Raw genomic sequence first — 6,020 nt, 5'->3', positions numbered from 1 at the left:
GCAGATGCACACACATGTGTATTAGAATGAACAACTTTTTTTTTTTTTTTTAAGCTGAGAAAGTCCCATGAGTGGTCCTAGAGTGGAGGGTCATGCAGACTTTCTTTGAGAGACTGATTCGCCCAAGACGTCCTCTGTGCATCTTTCAGGTCCTTCAGAGTCTGCTGCCTCAGGTTGTATCCCCCATTCTTTCATGTTATCGTCCTACTGTGATAAATTGCTCTGCTCTCTGCTCCACTGTGTACCTAGGTTGTCCTTGAGAGTCAACTGAATGTTCTGGAGTCCACCACACCCTTCCTTGTGTTCCCTCTCACCTGTTTTGCCTGTCTGATTGATGCAGGAAAAGGGAGAATCTGAGGGGGTGGCGGTCTGTCCACTCCTTATGTATACCACCAGTGAATCCTCAGGGCTTAGTCCTCCTCCCAGGCTGATTTATAGAGCGTTTCTATGTTTCTGTTTCTGAACCTTGCTGGGGTTCTGTGATGAAAACCTGCTGGCATGATGCTTTGCTTGGAAGACTAAACTTTAGAGTCCCCCCAAGCAGTGGTCCTCCTAACTATGACTGACATCAGACCCAGCATTAGTCTGGTGAAATTTGTGAAATGCAAGCCTAAGAATTAGCTGAAATTTCTGAGATACCAACAGAATCTGAAACAATGGGATCCCATGAAATGTCTTCAGAGATTCTTCTAGCTCTCTTCATAGTCAGTACACAATAGAAATGATACTACATAAACATTCATTGGTTTGTAAAAGATGTAAACGGCAGTGTTGTGTGTGCGTGTGTCTTTTAATTTGAGGTTTTAACACGTACTTTGGATTGAGAGTATTTGGGCTTTTCCAGAATATTTCTGTCACTTCCTTTATAGTTTGCCATCTGGCAGCCTGGACCTCTTTGTAACCCTTCCTTCGTAGCTCCGCATCTCTTTGCCTCTGTTGGCTTTTCTCAACTCTCTTTGGATACAGTTGTCAGAATTAGCAAATAAAAATGCAGACAAGTTAGAATTTCATATAAAAACAGGTGTTCAGTACGTTCCATTAGCATTTATGATATATCTCTACTAGCAAACTATTTGCAGTTCTTTAACATTGCAACTCAACCAAACGTCTGCATTTACTCTGGGCACTGCATAGCTAGTGCCCCTGTCCAGAACACTTGGGGTCAGTGCAACTTTGACCAGGAAGCAGCCAGTCTTCAGGTCCTGTGTGTCTCCTGGCTCTTCTCGACGCTGCATGGAACTGGCTGTAGGGAGGCTTGTCCCACTTGCCAGCTTGTCCTTCAGCAGGCATTCTCACTCTCCAAGGCTGGGATCTCTGATGGTGAATGACTCCTTAAATTGGACGCCTTAGTGTTTGGCTTGCTCCGTTTTGGCTTGGCCCTGCCTTTGGCTACAAGGGTCAGTTAGCATCTAAGTTTGACACAGGCTTTAGATCACCCAAGTAGGAAGGTGTGTCCCACAAGCCCAAAAAAGTGGGTTTTTGTCTACTTGCCTCATCCATAGCACTTGGTGTAGAGGTCTGTTTTCTTGGTCTCTACGGCCTCTAGGGCATTGCCAACATGGAGAAGCACGTGAAACACAGACTTGAGGTGCAGAAAAGATTCTCCAGAACATGCCAAAGTATGAAGGCAGATAATCATTGACCCTGAAAACAATCTACTGAGTGGGAGAAATGATTTCTGTCCTGAGGACTTTATGATGTATGTCTTTTGTGAGTCTTTGTGAAGTGGGAGCAGAGGTCAACACTGTTTTTTTTTTCTTCAGTTGCTTTCCTTCTTAGTTTTTTTTTTTTTTAAAGGCTTCTCACTCTGTGCATAGCTCACAGATTTGACTAGACTAGCTGGACAGTGAAGCTCAGAGAGACTCCTGTTTCCACCTCCTCAATGCCACCATAGTACACCATGGTATTAGCCTTTTATGTAGGTACTGGGGATTCTGTAGCAAGCACTCTAGTGATGTAGCAATCTCCCCAACCCATGGCATGTATCTTAAGTTTAAAAAATATATATATATATATGTCTGTGTGTGTATGTATATATATGTGTGTGTATAGATATACATATATATGTATATATGTGTATGGGTATATTTATATGTATATATATTGTGTATCTGTTAAAATTATCTTCTCTCTAAAAAGAAAAAAAAATCATGAACATTTTTGCACTACCTTTAGTACAAAGAGGGTCGTTGATGCCATTGAATGACAGTTTCTTTAGAAGCCCTTAATCTTGAAGACTGTAGTCTCCTAGTTTGTAAGCTGATGGGGCTCTGATGCAATAACCTCTAGGACCCTCTGGATTTTAAGACTTCTGTCATTCCTCCATCTTAGTGTTTAATTTCCTATTAAACTGGCAATTACCTCCTACAAAGTATCAAATATATTTCTCTTTTGGATATCTCTCTGGGTTCATCACTTTAAAAAGTCTCTGCTCCATATCTTGCTGGACTGCTTTGTCTAAAACCCATATTTTAATTTTTAAAGCAATTTATCCTTTCTAACTCTTTTTCGCATCCCATAAAAATGACGGATGAGGGAAGATAGATAAAGCTACAGATCAATCTTAGGGTCTGATAATCTAATAAATGCTCTGAGCACCAATCTTGCAGTTTACGACCTCTTGCCAATTGATTTACGGCCCTGTAGTAAATTTTCTCTCCCACTTATCCAGTATTTATTGGAACATCTTGTTCTTAACGGACAAAGCACTGTATAAAACATCTGTCAAAACAAAAGCCAATGCAATTAAATATCTCTTATTTCCAAACTGACTCTGCTTCTCTCCAGCATTCAGATTGCAAAACAGCAGGCTGTGCTCCTTACAAACCCCTGGAAGGCTTAGGAGCATAAAATATACTTGAAATGCATTGAAGAAGAAGAAAAAAAGATGTTAACCTGAATGGAGTAATAGAGCCCTACTAACTCCACATGGAGGGCTGGCTCTGTTCACATCTGTGCAGCCCACCCAGTGTTTTGTTCTCTTCCTTAGCGATGACTCTGATACTCATCCCTCCAACAAACACACACCCCAACAGCTAAGATTTTCTTCAGAAACAATCTTTTTTTTTTTTTTTTTTTTTGGTCTGAGACAGGGTTTCTCTGTAACTTTGGAGCCTGCCCTGGAACCCACTCTGTAGACTAGGCTGGACTCAGATTCAGAGAGATATGCCTGCCACTGACTCTTGTGTGCTAGGATTAAAGGTGTGCACCACCAACGCCTGCTCAGAAACAATCTTTACTTACTTGATAGTAATTGACTTTGTTATGTATTCAAAGACATGTTTACTACCAGCTCACTTCATCGTGGCATCCATACTCTCTTATGGAATGAACAACCTAGTCCATACAAAGAAAAGAAATGTATGTACAATTTCTTTAGGCATCTTGAACTATTAAAAATGAAAAAAAGACACATCTACCCACTGCCATCTTTGAAGGAACCACCCACCGAATGAATATACACTGAGAAAATTTTCACCCATTTGTACCCTGTTTTCTACTATTGAGTCCTACCTAATTCTAATTCTCTTTGTATTTTGTTTTCTTGTTTCAATTCTGGTAATCTCTGTTTTGGTTTTAGTTGTTTCTTCTATCCACTGCTTTTGGGGTTGGTTTGTTCTTGTTTCTCTGATGTGTGAATGTGCATCATTAGGTTGTTTGTTTGAGATCTCCCCACCTTTTTAATGTAGGCATTTAAAGAGCTGTAAACTTTCTTTCATAGATTTGGGTATTTTCTCTAAGAACTGTAGCGGTTAGAGGAAGCCAAGGTCCCTTCCCCTATATTTTTTAACATATCTTTTGTGTAAGGGTAAGAACCGTTAAATTAGTATCTCTGACCCCTTGTTTTGACCTTTAAACCTCCTAGATTTGCTTTGAGGTCAGTTTATGGAAGGAGTGATGTGTGGCTGAGGGGATCCTGACTCACAACATTCCCAGGCAGTTTTTCAAGTTCAAGGTTCCAATTTAGTGGCTGCTGCTAAATGTTCTCCAAATGTAACTGGGATGAATGGCATATTGGAAGCATATGTGTGCTTACCTCTACATTCATGTCATTTCTGATATCACTGGGAATTGCAAGTGTAGGGAGGTGGTGTACAAGTTGGAGGACCTGAGCGGTAGAGGTAAATGATAAATGTATCCCAGGAGGCATCTCTGGGATACCTGATGCTAAAGTTGAAAACAGCAATAGATGGTCATGCTAAGGGGGTAAGAGGTCCCACTGAAAGACATCAAGCATGTCTGAGCTATTTTATTTTCATTTTTTCTTTCTGTTTTTTTGAGACAGGGTTTCTCTGTGTAGCTTTGGAGACTGTCCTGACACTCGCTCTGTAGATCAGGGTGGCCTCAAACTCACTGGGATCCCCTACCTCTGCCTCCCAAGTGCTGTGATTAAAGGCAGGTACCACCACAACCTGGCTTTCTTCAGGAATTTCACACAATGTATCCCAATCTTGCTCACCTCCCAGTTCCTTTGTAGCCTTCTCTTACCCCTGTAGCTTCCTCCCTAAGAGCCTCCCCAAATAAGTAAAACACACAACACACACACACACACACACACACACACACACACACACACACACCATCTCCTTCCCTTTCCAACACCTCTTCACTCGGTGGCATTGGGAGCTGCAGTGTATCATGTAGTATATTCCATTTTGTCCAATCAGTTTCACCCACAAAATGACCATCACAATGAGTCATCATTGGTCTGATGCAAGTCCTCTGGCCACTATCATCACTGGACCCTCACCGATACTCTTCTCAGACATCCTGCTGTTGCCCAAGTCATGGTGATCCTGTGGTTATTCAGTTCCACAGGACCAATCCCTTTACCCACTCCAACAGGTCAGGGTGGGCCGATTCAAGGTCCAGGATGAAGGTCTGAATGGTAGCTGAGCTGGTTGGTCCGGGCCACTGGGACTGCCCTCTCAGGCAAGGTGTAGAGCCAGCTCTCCTAGACTCATGCCATAGGAGCCAGCTCTTCCATGCCCACCTGTGGGGTAGGGTGGGGCCATTGCTACTGAGTGTGGAGGCCATCTCTACCAAATGTGGGTGCCATCTCTCATGGGGGGAGCAGGACCAGCTCACCTGCTCTGAACTATTTTCTTACCTATGTATGAAAAATCTCATTTTCCTAGAAATTTTTAGAAACAGTGTTAAGTGAGGACTCATGATAACTATGGTTTCAATAGCTGTTTTTCACCTGAATGTAACCCTTCAGTTGGGACCTTCTCACACTCAGTAAGCGGGGTAGAATGGATAGATTTCATTAACGGAATTTCAAACATGTTCCCTTCTGGATCTTTTACATAAGTTTATTTCTTTATAGTCAGAGAGAAAAAGAAGGAAAAATATAAGTTATAATAATAATGCAATGCCATTTTAAATTGAGTTTTGCCAGCACTGACCTGAGTTCTCCTAGATCCTTTACATATCAAGACAGTTCTGTAAAACTTAGCCACAGATGGCCCAAAGTGGTTTTTTTTTAAACATAAAAAAGTGTGTGTGTGTGTGTGTGTGTGTGTACCAGTGCTTGGGGGCCCTTGAACACATTCACACACACACATGTGGAGGGTAGAGGACAACTTGCAGTAGCTGACTCCATCTTTCCACCATGTGGATTCTGGGGATGGAACCAGGTTGGCAGCAAAGTGTTTATAGACAAGTCAGGCTCTGTACACATTGGTGTCCTTATCAGGAAGATCTGGTTTGTAGAGATAAATAAGACATTTGGAGCCTTGGCAGTACAGAGTTGGCTATATGGCACACTGGAGGAAGCCAGTATGTGCCATAACTATAAGAACTTTGTAACCTTTTCAACCCCAGGACCATGGCTTTAATGCCAGGTGAGTAAGAGGTTGAAGGATCATTGTGAAAGCCTTCTAGACAGCCAGAGCACAGAAGGCCACAAGATGGCGGTGAACTACACCAAAGAGGGCTCTGAAGATGCCTCTTTGCACCTCTTGCTTAAATGTAGAGCCCGAGGCTTTAGTGGGATAAAATAGAGCCGACCTGTCTCC

Source organism: Phodopus roborovskii, unplaced genomic scaffold (assembly GCF_943737965.1).
Source record: "Phodopus roborovskii unplaced genomic scaffold, PHOROB, whole genome shotgun sequence".
In the NCBI taxonomy this organism is placed as follows: domain Eukaryota; kingdom Metazoa; phylum Chordata; class Mammalia; order Rodentia; family Cricetidae; genus Phodopus; species Phodopus roborovskii.
Note: the sequence above shows the minus strand (reverse complement) of the source record.